Below are 17369 nucleotides of genomic sequence, written 5' to 3'. Positions count from 1 at the left end.
AGACTCCCACACAATAATAATGGGATACTTTAACACCCCACTGTCAACATTAGACAGATCAACGTGACAGAAATTTACAAGGATACCCAGGAATTGAACTCAGCTCTGCACCAAGCAGACGTAATAGACATCTACAGAACTCTCCACCCCAAATCAACAGAATATACATTCTTTTCAGCACCACACCACACCTATTCCCAAATTGACCACATAGTTGGAAGTAAAGCACTCCTCAGCAAATGTAAAAGAACAGAAATTATAACGAACTGTCTCTCAGACCACAGTGCAATCAAACTAGAACTCTGGATTAAGAAACTCACTCAAAATGGCTCAACTACATGTAAACTGAACAACCTGCTCCTGAATGACTACTGGGTACATAACGAAATCAAGGCAGAAATAAAGATGTTCTTGGAAACCAATGAGAACAAAGACACAACATACCAGAATCTCTGGGACACATTCAAAGCAGTGTGTAGAGGGAAATTTATAGCACTAAATGCCCACAAGAGAAAGCAGGAAAGATCCAAAATTGACACCCTAACATCACAATTAAAAGAACTAGAAAAGCAAGAGCAAACACATTCAAAAGGTAGCAGAAGGAAAGAAATAACTAAAATCAGAGCAGAACTTAAGGAAATAGAGACCCTTCAAAAAATCAATGAATCCAGGAGTCCGTTTTTTGAAAACATCAACAAAATTGATAGACCGCTAGCAAGACCAATAAAGAGGAAAAGAGAGAAGAATCAAATAGATGCAATAAAATTTGATAAAGGGGATATCACCACCGATCCCACAGAAATACAAACTACCATCAGAGAATACTATAAACACCTCTATGAAAATAAACTAGAAAATCTAGAAGAAATGGATAAATTCCTTGATGCATACACCCTCCCAATACTAAACCAGGAAGAAGTTGAATCTCTGAATAGACCAATAGCAGGCTCTGAAATTGAGGCAATAATCAATAGCTTAGCAACCAAAAAAAGTCCAGGACCAGATGGATTCGCAGCCAAATTCTACCAGAGGTACAAGGAGGAGCTGGTACCATTCCTTCTGAAACTATTCCAATCAATAGAAAAATAGGGAATCCTCCCTAACTCATTTTATGAGGCCAGCATCATCCTGATACCAAAGCCTGGCAGAAACACAACCAAAAAAGAGAATTTTAGACCAATATCTTGATGAACATTGATGAAAAAATCCTCAATAAAATACTGGTAAACCGAATCCAGCAGCACATCAAAAAGCTTATCCATCATGATCAAGTGGGCTTCATCCCTGGGATGCAAGGCTGGTTCAACATATGCAAATCAATAAATGTAATCTTGCATATAAACAGAACCAAAGACAAAAACCACATGATTATCTCAATAGATACAGAAAAGGCCTTTGACAAAATTCAACAACCTTTCATGCTAAACACTCTCAATAGATTAGGTATTGATAGGACATATCTAAAAATAATAAGAGCCACATATGACAAACCCACAGCCAGTATCATACTGAATGGGCAAAAACTGGAAGCATTCCCTTTGAAAACTGGAACAAGACAGTATGCCCTGTCTCACCACTCCTATTCAACATAGTGTTGGACGTTCTGGCCAAGGCAATTAGGCAGGAGAAAGAAATAAAGGGTATTCAATTAGGAAAAGAGGAAGTCAAATTGTCCCTGTTTGCAGATGACATGATTGTATATCTAGAAAACCCCATCGTCTCAGCCCAAAATCTCCTTAAGCTGATAAGCAACTCCAGCAAAGTCTCAGGATACAAAATCAATGTGCAAAAATCACAAGCATTCTTATACACCAATAACAGACAGAGAGCCAAATCATGAGTGAACTCCCATTCACAATTGCTTCAAAGAGAATAAAATACCTAGGAATCCAACTTACAAGGGACGTGAAGGACCTCTTCAAGGAGAACTACAAACCACTGCTCAAGGAAATAAAAGAGGATACAAACAAATGGAAGAACATTCCATGCTCATGGGTAGGAAGAATCAATATCATGAAAATGGCCATGCTGCCCAAGGTAATTTATAGATTCAATGCCATCCCTATCTAGCTACCAATGACTTTCTTCACAGAATTGGAAAAAACTACTTTAAAGTTCATATGGAACCAAAAAAGAGCCCGCATTGCCAAGTCAATCCTAAGCCAAAAGAACAAAGCCGGAGGCATCACGCTACCTGACTTCAAACTATACTACAAGGCTACAGTAACCAAAACAGCATGGTATAGGTACCAAAACAGAGATACAGATCAATGGAACAGAACAGAGCACCCAGAAATAATGCCGCATATCTACAACTATCTGATCTTTGACAAACTTGAGAAAAACAAGTAATAGGGAAAGGATTCCCTATTTAATAAATGGTGCTGGGAAAACTGGCTAGCCATATGGAGAAAGCTGAAACTGGATCCCTTCCTTACACCTTATACAAAAATTAATTCAAGATGGATTAAAGACTTAAATGTTAGACCTAAAACCATCAAAACCCTAGAAGAAAACCTAGGCATTACCATTCAGGACATAGGCATGGGCAAGGATTTCATGTCTAAAAACACCAAAAGCAATGGCAACAAAAGCCAAAATTGACAAATGGGATCTAATTAAACTAAAGAGCTTCTGCACAGCAAAAGAAACTACCCTCAGAGTGAACAGGCAACTTACAAAATGGGAGAATATTTTTGCAACCTACTCATCTGACAAAGGGCTAGTATCCAGAATCTACAATGAACTCAAACAAATTTACAAGAAAAATCAAACAACCCCATCAAAAAGTGGGTGAAGGATATGAACAGACACTTCTCAAAAGAAGACATTTATGCAGCCAAAAGACACATGAAAAAATGCTCACCATCACTGGCCATCAGAGAAATGCTAATCAAAACCACAATGAGATACCATCTCACACCAGTTAGAATGGCGATCATTAAAAAGTCAGAAAACAACAGGCACTGGAGAGGATGTGGAGAAATAGGCACACTTTTACACTGTTGATGGGACTGTAAACTAGTTCAACCATTGTGGAAGTCAGGGTGGCGATTCCTTAGGGATCTAGAACTAGAAATACCATTTGATTCAGCCATCCCATTACTGGGTATATACCCAAAGGATTATAAATCATGCTGCTATAAAGACACATGCACACATATGTTTATTGTGGCACTATTCACAATAGCAAAGACTTGGAACCAACCCAAATGTCCAATAACGATAGACCGGATTAAGAAAATATGGCACATATACACCATGGAATACTATGCAGCCATAAAAAATGATGAGTTCATGTCCTTTGTAGGGACATGGATGAAACTGGAAGCCATCATTCTCAGCAAACTACCACAAGGAGAAAAAACCAAACACTGCATGTTCTCATTCATAGGTGAGAATTGAACAATGAGAACACAAGGACACAGGAAGGGGAACATCACACACCGGGGACTGTTGTGGGGTAGGGGGAGGGGAGAGGGATAGCATTAGGTGATATACCTAATGCTAAATGATGAGTTAATGGGTGCAGCACACCAACATGGCGCATGCATACTTATGTAACAAACATACACATTGTGCACACGTACTCTAAAACTTAAAGTATAATAAAAAAAATTTAAAAAAACAAAAACAAAACAAAAGAATGTACAGAATCTTAATAATTTCTATATTGAATACATATTGAAATCAAAATATTTAGGATATATTGGGTTAAATAAAATGTACTACTAAAATTAAAAAAAGAAGAAGAAAGAAAAGAAAACAGCCCAAACTTGCTGGTTCCAAAAATAAAACTTGTTTCCCTTTCCAGTCTCTCCAAAGATCTAAAGACTCTCAATGTTAATAATGTCACCTAGCTTCTAATATTAAAGACAATGCCACATGCTTTAAGTGTCAGAAAAAAAAGTCATATCAAAGTTGTCAATGGAAGATTCTTTGAGAAGTCTCCAGAAAGATTTTAAAGTGTGTTTCATAAACCCTACCAATGAAACAAAAATAATTCTAAGACTGCTATGGGAATTATCCCACTGCACACACACAGACTCTCAGCTCAAACCCAAGAAGAGTCAGTTGCAAAGATATTTGTGAGTGTGGCTCTTGTATAATGTTTTAAATGACAATTTAAAAAACACAGAAATATTACAATGTTTTTAAGGAAATTGCATTGAAGGAAGCACCTTAGCATTTTCTTGTAAACAGTAGTGTCTATTTTTGGTTATTTATTCCTCTCTTCCTCCATTGTATGCTGAGAATGAGAAAGAAAAACCCTGTCTCTAGTTCATAGACCTGAAAATAGAGAACCAATATAAAAGAGCTGTGCATTGGAAATTGTACCCCAAGAGGTTTGTCCACACTCACTCTGGATATAGAATTTGACATCCTGGATGTCAAATTGAGCTCATGATGGGACAAGATGTTAACTGACCTGGGAGCTCCTGAATCCTGCTTTCCCAATCTAGGATCCCTGAATTGCCATTACAAGTCTAACAAACTCGCTGGAAAGGCTTTACCTACGTAACCCTGTAACTACATGAAAATGTACACTCTTATTCTATCTAGAGTTAATATTTACACCAGAGGTTTTCTATAGCATTTTTCATCTCTCAGTTTCTCAATGTGTATATTAATGGGTTCAACATGGGTGTGATAACTGTATAAAACACAATAATTAATTTATTAATAGGAAAGTTTGAAACAGGTCTAATATACATGAAACTACAGGGAACAAAAAACAGGAGAGTCACGGTAATGTGGGAGCTGCAGGTAGACAGGGCTTTATGCCTCCCTTCCTGACTATAAGTTTTAAGGGAGATTAGGATGACCCCATAGGAGATTAGTAGAAGGATGAACACGACCATACAGATTCCTCCACCATTGGCAACCTCAGTGAGGCGTATAAAGTAGGTGTCAGTGTGTGCCAGTTCCAATAATGGGTACATGTCACAGAAAAAGTGGTCAATGACATTGGGACCACAGAAAAGGAGACTGTACGCAACTAAAATTTGAAACACAGAATGCACAAAACCTGCAGTGACAGCCACCACCAACAGAAGGATGCAAACATGTCAATTCATGATGGTGAAATAGTGCAGTGGCTTACAGATGGCTACATAGCGATTATAGGCCATCACCAACAGAAGGAAGACCTCAGCACCGCCAACAAAGTGGTCTATAAAATGGCTGACCCATGCAAGCTTGGAAGGAAACAGTCTTTTTATCATGGAGATAGCCTACAATCAATTTGGGAGAAATGGTGGTGGAATACACAGCATCTATAAATGACAAGCAGGCAAGGAAGAAGTACACTGGGGAGCCTAAGGTGGGGTTGGCAATAATAGTCACCACAATGAGCAGGTTCCCCACCATAGTCATAATGTATGTGAGTAAACCATATGACAAATAATGCATTTTACACATCGGGATCCTGAGTAAGGCCTAAGAGGACAAATGCTGTAACATTGCTACTCAGTCTCATTTTCTATTCTCTGAGGCTTGTATCAGAGTAAAGAGCTCAGGAGAACAGGACCTGTAACGAAATACTGAACAGGAATATGAATACATCCATGATGTCACAGAGCACATCTTCATCATTGTATCTTCAATAGTGACTTACACACATGATAAACATTTTGTAAGTCTCTATTGAGTTCCTCATCTCCTCAAAGATTTTCATTTCAGCCTACAGGTAACAGCTTCTGCCTCTCAGTTTTAGTGAATATTCTGTACAGAAGAAGAGTTAAAGGCCCAACAGCCATTCATATATTTCATAGCTCCTTATTTAAAACATATTTCTTGGCACAGAAGTCAGCTATGATGAATAGGCAACAGATTATTGGTGTCAAGAATGTTACTTTCTCATGGTGGTAATAGACTCTAAATAAATAAATTCGTGTATATTCAGTGCTTTGAGTTTGTAGTTGTTGTAGTATCTTTATGATCTGTGTAGCATCAAAAGTAATATCTTCTGAAATATCTCACTCAGTACTGTGGCATTCCACAGTTACACATTCAGTCCTTCATGCCTCGAAAGATGTTCAGTCTTTATCAATACCTCATTAAATGTCAAGAGACTGGACATTAACCTGAATAAATAGTAAAATATTATTTATCACATTATTCCCTGTAGCAATTACTTGGTCTGACCCTCTGTTGCCTTATAAGGAGCTGCACATCTCTGCATCTTATTCATGCCTATTCCACAATTTTTTAATCATATTTACATACAGTATCCTGATTGAACTGAAGAAAACTAACTGATGGCTATCACCAACTGCCACGTTAGATGTGAGTTTTTTTTCTGATTTCTTGGGGTGAACTACATAGTGAGAGAGGAGAAAACAGACATCGTACAAAAAGGTACAGAACAGAGGACACTGTTTTATTTTTAACACTATTTAGATACCGAGAGTATTCAAAAATAGAATCTTAGTGTCCTGATTCCAAAAAAGCATACTCAAAGAGAAATTCCAAGTTCACTGTAAGATGACATCAATTTGAGTCATTTTCTGAATGAATTTACATGTCTGTCTCAGTTTGCTCACTGGAAAACAATGTGATTGAATTAGATGAATTGAGAATCCTTTCCAGTCAACCACCTACAAAACTATTAGTGCACCCCTCCCTTATTATACTCTGCTGACTTTTTCATTTTTCATATATTTATAATTAAATAGCAATTTCCAAGCTCATAACTGTTACATGAATAACGGTAGTCAGTGGTAGATGTTTCATGATTACAGTGAGTAAATTATGACTACAAGTTTCCCACTCAATATGTGCCTATTTAAGATCCAAGAAATTCTTGGAAAGAAAGTGTAGCATGTGGTGAATAATGGGGACAAAGGAGCCACACTGCCTCAGCTACAAGCCCAGTTTCACCACTTACTATATGATTTGGGGCCACTTACTAAACTGCTCTATGTCTCATTTTCATTTGAAATCTCTAGAGTTCTTTTATTACAACAAAGTAAAGTTTCCTAGAACACTGGCTGGCACCTGGTAAAGGCCCAGTAAAAGACAGCTGATACTTGTGTTCCTGAATGCTTCACTGTGAACACTGGATCAAAACAAATCATGCTGCTATAAAGACACATGCACACGTATGTTTATTGTGGCACTATTCACAATAGCAAAGATTTGGAACCAACCCAAATGTCCAACAATGATAGACTGGATTAAAAAAAATGTGGCACATATACACCATTGAATACTATGCAGCCATAAAAAATGATGAGTTCATGTCTTTTGTAGGGACATGGATGAAACTGGAAACCATCATTCTCAGCAAACTATCGCAAGGACAAAAAACCAAACACTGCATGTTCTCACTCATAGGTGGGAAATGAACAATGAGAACACACGGACACAGGAAGGGGAACATCACACAGTGGGGCCTGTTGTGGGGTGGGGGGAGGGGGGAAGGATAGCATTAGGAGATATACCTAATGTTGAATGACAAGTTAATGGGTGCGGCACACCAACATGGCACATGTATACATATGTAACAAACCTGCACGTTGTGCACATGTACCCTAAAACTTAAAGTATAATTAAAAAAAAACAAATCATCTGCATCTTTGTCAATTTGAAAAGATTTATAGACACAGTCCAGAGGAAAAAAAATAGAAGACACATATAATTCAGGAAAAGCTTTTGGGGACACAATATAATTTTATGTCTTGTATGTCTTAGGTATTATCCATTTAATTATGTATGAGTAGTGATTTTATCTGTGATGGAAAGTATCTTGACAATATCGGGCAGAATTATAGTAGAAAAGTTGGACCCATCATCAGACAGAGAGCTAAATGGTTAAAAAAAATGAAAGAAAAAGGGATCAAATCAGAAAAGAGTAATTACAATAAATAACTTAATGTCCATGGGTAATAAGAAGATAAAGATTAATGTGATAACTGAGTCTAGTATTCTTCTAAAAATCTTCAGAGAGTGAGGAAATACTGGAAGCACAACCCACTGTGGTCCCTGAGGAGACTCAGGAGGCTTCTTGGGGTAGCCAAACAAACACAGAGCAAATCCTAATAAACAACAAAAAGAAAAGAAAAGAAAACTCAGAAGAAAAACAAAACACATTGATTTATCAAAATCTCTCCATCTGATGGTTAAGGACAAACTTAAATTATAGAGAACAATGGGACAAGTTGAGATAAAAACCCAGACTTTGTGATTATTCACTGCTGAGGAAAACTGCAGAATTACTAAACCTCAAATGTAGACAGGATGATTCCATTTACATAAATCTGGCAGTGGAAGAGGACGTATGCAGAGAGAGTCTGAGCTGTCTCTAGAAGCCAGCTGTGATGCACTTTCCACATGTCTCATTCATGTTACCACTTACAGCTGATAAAGAGTTCTGGCACTGTTGAAGCTATAGACTTATAGAGATGCACGTGCTGGAGAACACAAGAGAATAATGTAGCCTATAGCCAATTCCGTTATTTTTTTTTTACATCTTGCTTGCTGCAAAGTTTATTGTGTTTTCCCCCTTTCATCATCAAAACTACATTCAACAGGAAAATTCTATTTTGGAATTTAAATGTTTACTTGTAAAACTAGGGTATAAAATTATCCTTTATAGTTTAAATAATTAAAAACATAATACTTTAAAAGCTGAAACATAGCATTACTAGGCTTTCAATGTAAACTGCTAAGTTAACAATTTTCTAGAAAAAAATGATTTAATATAGTTTCCTAAGTTCATGCCATTTTCAAAAGATAAAATTCTATAATAACACAAAAACATCTATAATAGTATGTTTCACAGTCACTGTTTTATAAATCTATTTAAATGACAGCTGACTAGGTACCTTCCTGACCATACGTATCTATTAGTATGTTTGCTGAAATAATTTTTAGATTCATAAGTAAAATCCTGTATTATGCTTCCAGAACATAACAGGCATTTGTTCATTTACACTTCAACAAACTTGACATGATCCAGAATTTAAATTCTCTAATCAAATATATCTGAAAGTAATTGTACACATTTATTAATATATCATATAAAATATAATATCCCAAACACTAAGATTACACATCTATTGATTCATTTATTATTAGGTGTAATATGGAACATTTTTTTCTTCTTATTTGACAAATGGAAAAAGACAATTGGGCTGTATATTAAAACCAAATATACATTGTATATGCTGATAAATTTCCATGTGTGCTAGCTTAATTTTTCCAATTAGAATTTATCAAATAAAACCATTGGTTTTTAAGATATTAGCTACATTTCAACATATCACAGGAATTTTTAATGAATTATCTCTTGTCAATGGTTTCAAATACTCACATCTTGGTCCAGAAAAGCAATGCTTCTTTCACTGAGGATTGCCATAGATACCTCATGCCTCTATGTGTCCTCATAAAACACAGGAATATACATGGCTGATCCATGGATATAGAACTAGTTCCTAGTGGCTACAGTTTCCACAGTTCCACATAGGCTTCTCATTATCTTAGTCTTTAGAGAAGTATAGCACTATCCAAAGCAGATGACCAAACTATAATAATGCTTTAAGATAACGACAATATTTACTGTGAAAGGTAATTGAATATTCTCACCTGCTGGAAAATGCCTTCGAAGAAAAACAAAGAGACCGTCTCTGCTTGACTATGTAAAAGTGGAACTAATTAGTGGAAATTAACCTGGACAACACCCTTATTATATGACACAAGTAGCAACACTTAAATTTGTTACTTGAATATTTTCTCAATTATGGTGAAGCAACCATAAGTACTTTACTGTGATTGAGGATTTATAACATTCATGTGCCCAGCTATTAAGCTTGGTACCTAACAAGGACAATGCTGAGATTTAACTTCATGGAGAATCCAGTGACAGAGCTTTCCCACAGGCAGAAGCCAAACTCTTCAGTCTTTCAGTCTTTCAACTAGCATATCCCTAAGACCACTTCTTTCCTAAGTAAAAGCATGTCCTTATATCTCACCAATCTCATCCCAGGAAATTGAGAACTTTCACTCATTTTTATAAGCAATGGTAGACATTTCAAGAAAATATTACACCTAGAGGACTAGATACCAACTGAAGACATACGCTACCTTGGGCAGAAATTTAACTTTTTTGATATCTCCTGGGCTGCTCTATCAGAAAAATAATTCTTCCATTTGTGTCTGTAGACACAGTCTATAACCTTTACATCAACAATATTTTAGAAAGAGAGAGTAACTTCACTATAGATTAGTTAATTAGAATATTTGGAACAACTTCAAATGAAAGAACCTCTCTGTATAATTTTTTCTTACAAAATCCCTAGAGGAAAAAGATTGGGTTCTTGCTAAGGAAGAGTAGGTAAATGACAAGTACTGTGAAATGCCTACAATATGAAAAGAATAATTTTAAAGTGAATTGAATAATAAGTTATGAGATGCATGTTATGAAATATTTCAGCCAGAATTAAAGGAGAACCAGCTCCAGGTTCTCTTTGCTAAAAATGCTCCCGGTAAGTAGGGCCTTACCCTTCCTATTAGAAAGTCTGTGCCCAAGAAGCCCTGAGGCTCAGAGGCAGAGAGCCTAAGAACGGAAGTTGACATTCTGATTCATGGAAAAATAGGTAATCATAGTGCTGCAGTTTTAGTTAGAGTACAGGCTTTTGAGGCTTTTGATCAAGACCTGTATCTAAGTCAGATATAACCATAATGATCAGTAGTCCATTGATATGGTGTGGCTGTGTCCCCACCCAAATCTCAACTTGAATTGTATCTTCCTCATTTTTCTCTTGCCACTGCCATGTAAGAAGTGACTTGCACCTCCCACCATGACTCTGAGGCCTTTCAAGCCCTGTGGAACTGTAAGTCTAATTAAATCTCTATTTCTTCCCAGTCTTGGGCATGTCATTATCAGCAGTGTGAAAACGGACTAATACATCCATTAACTCAATATTTTAATTATATTCTAATATCAATCCAATAACTGTTTCTACAATAAAGAAATTTTTATTTCCAACAAGGAAGCAGTATTTAAGGGCTTCCACTGTTATTTCCATGACTTGGCTTACCATTGGATCTATTGAACATCTTCATCTCATCATACGTTGAGCTAAATGTTTGATCTTTGTGTCATAAGAGTCTTAAAGAGTCCCATAAATACCTATCTGAGATAGCTAAAGTCTTTATCACATAACAGGCTACACTAAAAGTTAGTCATTTTCAACTTAGCTAGTAAATGGATTAAACACATCACCCCAAATGTAATATGAATTACTGCTAAAATTCAAAGAGCACGTCTATATGTGCTGTGCTGTCTTACTGGTAAGTGCTAAAACATGCACAAAAATATTTTTAATTCTGAAGAACTATCAGATATGATCAAGCATACTGTGGTCTAAATTATAATTCCAAGATGAAGAACTAACATAAAAATAGGACCTATATCCCAATACCAGAGTGGAAGTGGATCCTTCCTCAGCCAAGCTTTCATATGAGATGGTAGCCCCAACCATCATCTTGATTACAGTTTTGTGAGAGACCTTGAAGCATGGGAACCTAAGCCATCCTTAGTATCCTGACCTACAGAAATTGACAATGAGTACATATTGTTTGAATCACTAAATTTTGAAATAATTTCCTTTGTATAAATAAATAACTCATAAATATATCTAGAGTATGCTTCAAATATTGGGAAGCATGCCAATAAATATTTAGTGAACCTATGAATCAAAGAAAAAAGTATAATGTAAATAAGCAAATATTTAGAACTCAGCAATAACAAAAACATCAAAATGTTTGAGGTGTGATCAAAACAGTACTTAAAGTAACATGTATAGCTATAAAAGCTTACATTTAAAATAAATACTTCCAAGCAGGCATCTGAGCCTTCACCTTAAGAAGCTAGAACAAGAACAGTAAATAAAAGCCAAGGTAAGTAAATGAAAGGACATAAATATAAGATCAAAAGCAATAAAATGGAAAACATAAAATAGAGAAAATGAAAATAGCCACAAGTTGGTACTTTCATAATGAAATTGATAAATTGCCAGGAAGAGTTATCAAAGGAAAGACAAATTCAAATTACCAATATCAGGAATCATAAAACAAATAATCACCCCATAGATTCTTTAGACTTAAAAGGTTAGAAAAGGATTGTTCTGAAATACATTATTTCAATTAGTTTGACAGCTTAGATGAATTAGGTAAAATGTAGGGAAAGAACAACCTTCCAAACATGACACAAAAAGAAACTGAAACACCCCATCTCTTTCCAAGTAATGAGCTATCCTTACTTGCAGATAACATGATAGTGTTAGAGAAAACCCTAAAGAATAACTTTGTAGGAATAAGAAGTAAATTTACAAGTTTATAGGACTAAAATGTCAAATAAAAAATTCAATTTCCCTTACATACATACTAGCAACAATGACAAATGGATTTTTTAATTAAAAATCTGTGATGAAATCTGAAAACATAAATACTTATGAATAGGTAAGGAAGATCCCTACATGAATAACAACTGCAAACCTCTTCAAAAATAAACATTTTAAATACCTAACAGATATACTGTATTCAGGAATTAGAAAACCCAATGTTGCTCAGATGTTGTTAGTTCAAGATGATTTATGGATCTAACTTAAAATGAATAAAACTACAATATGCTCTTTTTGAGATGTGGACAATTTTCCTGCATACTGATCTGCAAGGTGACTTTGAAACTTCCGCATCAAAGGTTATCTACTATTTCTGTAAAACCTCAAATCTGGGTGGTCATGTGATCACTATGACAAATAGCATATGATGCAAGTGACATTGTGTCAGTTCCGGACACAGCCCTTAGCTGGCTGGACCCATCCACTTTCTACCACTGGGATCTCTGAGCACAATGTAAAAACCTAGACTATTCTCTGGAGTGATCTTGTGTTCCTTCATCTAAAGGGATAGGAAGAGGACCCAATGCATCTCTTAATGTCATCCCTTCCAATATGCTTTAAATGTGCATTAAGTTATCCTGCGTTTACATAAAACTCAATTATCAGCTGAATAAGACAGTACTTCAGTCCTTGCCACACAAAACAGAAGAAACACCCAGCCAACAACTGCCTGAATTCCTGACTCACAAAGTTTTGAGATAAAATAAAATGAAGGTTGTTTGAAATCATAAAAACTGTGGAGCCCTGCACCATACAAGAAGACAGGAGAAGAATAAAAAGTGGCGCCTTAAAGTGTGGTGTTTCCCCCATCTCACGTGCAGAGACACACATAGGCTCAAAATGAAAGGATGGAGGAAGATCTACCAAGAAAATGGAAAACAAAAAAAGGCAGGGGTTGCAATCCCAGTCTCTGATAAAACAGACTTTAAACGAACAAATATCATAAGAGACAAAGAAGGCCATTAAATAATGGTAAAGGGATCAATTCAACAAGAAGAGCTGACTATCCTAAATATATATGCACCCAATACAGGAGCACCCAGATTTATAAAGCAAGTCCTGAGTGACTAGAAAGAGACTTAGACTCCCACACATTAATAATGGGAGACTTTAACACCCGCTGTCAACATTAGACAGATCAACGAGACAGAAAGTCAAAAAGGATACCCAGGAATTGAACTCAGCTTTGCACCAAGCAGACCTAATAGACATCTACAGAACTCTCCACCCCAAATCAACAGAATATACATTTTTTTCAGCACCACACCACACCTATTCCAAAATTGACCACGTAGTTGGAAGTAAAGCTCTCCTCAGCAAATGTAAAAGAACAGAAATTATAACAAACTATCTCTCAGACCACAGTGCAATCAAAAAAGAACTCAGGATTAAGAATCTCACTCAAAACCGCTCAACTACATGTAAACTGAACAACCTGCTTCTGAATGACTACTGGGTACATAACGAAATGAAGGCAGAAATAAAGATGTTCTTTGAAACCAACGAGAACAAAGACACCCTAACATCACAATTAAAGGAACTAGAAAAGCAAGAGCAAACACATTCAAAAGCTAGCAGAAGGTAAGAAATAACTAAAATCAGAGCAGAACTGAAGTAAATAGAGACACAAAAAAACCTTCAAAAAATTAATGAATCCAGGAGCTGGTTTTTTGAAAAGATCAACAAAATTGATAGAACGCTAGCAAGACTAATAAAGAAAAAAAGAGAGAAGAATCAAATAGATGCAATAAAAAATGATAAAGGGGATACCACCACTGATCCTACAGAAATACAAACCACCATCAGAGAATACTACAAACACCTCTACGCAAATAAACTAGAAAATCTAGAAGAAGTGGATAAATTTCTGGACACGTACACTCTCCCAAGACTAAACCAGGAAGAAGTTGAATCTCTGAATAGACCAATAACACGATCTCAAATTGTGGCAATGATCAATAGCTTACCAACCAAAAAGAGTCCAGGACCAGATGGATACACAGCCAAATTCTACCAGAGGTACAAGGAGGAACTGGTACCATTCCTTCTGAAACTATTCCAATCAATAGGAAAAGAGGGAATCCTCCCTAACTCATTTTATGAGGCCAGCATCATCCTGATACCAAAGCCTGGCAGAGACACAACCAAAAAAGAGAATTTTAGACCAATTTCTTTGATGAACATTGATGCAAAAATCCTCAATAAAATACTGGCAAACCGAATACAGCAGCACATCAAAAAGCTTATCCACCATGATCAAGTGGGCTTCATCCCTGGGATGCAAGCCTTCTTCAATATATGCAAATCAATAAATGTAATCCAGCATATAAACAGAACCAAAGACAAAAACCACATGATTATCTCAATAGATGCAGAAAAGGCCTTTGACAAAATTCAACAACCTTCATGCTAAAAACTCTCCAAAAATTAAGTATTGATGGAACGTATTTCAAAATAATAAGAACTATCTATGACAAACCCACAGCCAATATCATAATGAATGGGCAAAAACTGGAAGCATTCCCTTTAAAAACTGGCACAAGACAGGGATGCCCTCTCTCACCACTCCTATTCAACATAGTGTTGGAAGCTCTGGCCCGGGCAATTAGGCAGAAGAAGGAAATAAAGTGTATTCAATTAGGAAAACAGGAAGTCAAATTGTCCCTGTTTGCAGATGACATAATTGTATATCTAGAAAACCCCACTGCCTCAGCCCAAAATCTCCTTAAGCTGATAAGCAACTTCAGCAAAGTCTCAGGATACAAAATCAATGTACAAAAATCACAAGCATTCTTGTACACCAACAAAAGACAAACAGAGAGCCAAATCATGAGAGAACTCCCATTCATAATTGCTTCAAAGAGAATAAAATACCTAGGAATCCAACTCACAAGGGATGTGAAGGACCTCTTCAAGGAGAACTACAAACAACTGCTCAAGGAAATAAAAGAGGATACAAACAAATGGAAGAACATTCCATGCTCATGGGTGGGAAGAATCAATATCATGAAAATGGCCATACTGACTAAGGTAATTTACAGATTCAATGCCATCCCCATCAAGCTACCAATGACTTTCTTCACAGAATTGGAAAAAACTACTTTAAAGTTCATATGGAACCAAAAAAGAGCCCACATCGCCAAGTCAATCCTAAGCCAAAAGAACAAAGCTGGAGGCATCACACTACCGGACTTCAAACTATGCCACTAGGCTACAGTAACCAAAACAGCATGGTACTGGTACCTAAACAGAGATATAGATCAATGGAACAGAACAGAGCCCTCAGAAATAATGCCACATATCTACAACTATCTGATCTTTGACAAACCTGACAAAAACAAGAAATGGGGAAAGGATTCCCTATTTAATAAATGGTGCTGGGAAAACTGGCTAGCCATATGTAGAAAGCTGAAACTGGATCCCTTCCTTACACCTTATACAAAAATCAATTCAAGATGGATTAAAGACTTAAACATTAGACCTAAAACCATCAAAACCCTAGAAGAAAACCTAGGCATTACCATTCAGGACATAGGCATGGGCAAGGACTTCATGTCTAAAACACCAAAAGCAATGGCAACAAAAGACAAAATTGACAAATGGAATCTAATTAAACTAAAGAGCTTCTGCACAGCTAAAGAAACTACCCTCAGAATGAAAAGGCAACCTACAAAATGGGAGAAAATTTTCACAACCTACTCATCTGACAAAGGGCTAATATCCACAATCTACAATGAACTCAAAAAAATTTACAAGAAAAAAAACAAACAACCCCATCAAAAAGTGGGCGAAGGACACGAATAGACACTTCTCAAAAGAAGACATTTATGCAGCCAAAAAACACATGAAAAAATGCTCATCATCACTGGCCATCAGAGAAATGCAAATCAAAACCACAATGAGATACCATCTCACACCAGTTAGAATGGCCATCATTAAAAAGTCAGGAAACAACAGGTGCTGGAGAGGATGTGGAGAAATAGGAACACTTTTACACTGTTGATGGGACTGTAAACTAGTTCAACCATTGTGGAAGTCAGTGTGGCGATTCCTCAGGGATCTAGAACTAGAAATACCATTTGACCCAGTCATCCAATTACTGATTATATACCCAAATGACTATAAATCATGCTGCTATAAAGACACATGCACACATATGTTTATTGCAGCATTATTCACAATAGCAAAGACTTGGAACCAACCCAAATGTCCAACAATGATAGACTGGATTAAGAAAATGTGGCACATATACACCATGGAATACTATGCAGCCAGAAAAAATGATGAGTTCACGTCCTTTGTAGGGACATGGATGAAATTGGAAATCATCATTCTCAGTAAACTATCACAAGAACAAAAAACCAAACACCGCATATTCTCACTCATAGTTGGGAATTGAACAATGAGATCACATGGACACAGGGAGGGGAACATCACACTCTGGGGACTGTTGTGGGGTGGGGGAAGGGGGGAGGGATAGCATTGGGAGATATACCTAATGCTAGATGATGAGTTAGTGGGTGCAGTGCACCAGCATGGCACATGTATACATATGTAACTAACCTGCACATTGTGCACATGTACCCTAAAACTTAAAGTATAATAATAATAATTAAATAAATTTTTTTAAAAAGTGTGGTGTTTCCATAACAGCAATTTAAAGTGTTCGGCACTGGCTGTAGTATATAAAACCAAGGGCCTCCATGATATTGTAAGTAAAGGCTGAAAATACACATAACTGTTTAGTAATTCTGTCACCTATAATAAGGTAGAAAATAAAAAATGTATTTAAATGAATAGGTGGATACAACTAAAATTTCCAAATAGAATATTGAAAGTTACAGCTGTTTATTATAGCATTGTATGTTATAATAAGTCAGATTTTTAAAATAATATTACTTAAAAGATTAACTGTTACATTTTCAGACAGAATTTACAAGAAACATAAAAGAGTCAGAACTT

The 17369-nt window shown here is 36.3% G+C and overlaps 2 pseudogenes; both read right to left on the bottom strand.

Moving 5' to 3' along the window:
- The window catches only part of LOC100979696 (olfactory receptor 4A8-like), a 238692-nt pseudogene that overhangs the window by 44564 nt on the left and 176759 nt on the right, over window positions 1–17369 (bottom strand).
- LOC106635267 (olfactory receptor 4A5-like) lies at window positions 4531–5479 on the bottom strand (annotated as a pseudogene).

This window comes from Pan paniscus, chromosome 9 (assembly GCF_029289425.2).
Source record: "Pan paniscus chromosome 9, NHGRI_mPanPan1-v2.0_pri, whole genome shotgun sequence".
Classification (NCBI taxonomy): Eukaryota; Metazoa; Chordata; class Mammalia; order Primates; family Hominidae; genus Pan; species Pan paniscus.
Note: the sequence above shows the minus strand (reverse complement) of the source record. Positions and strands in the feature narration are given on the sequence as shown.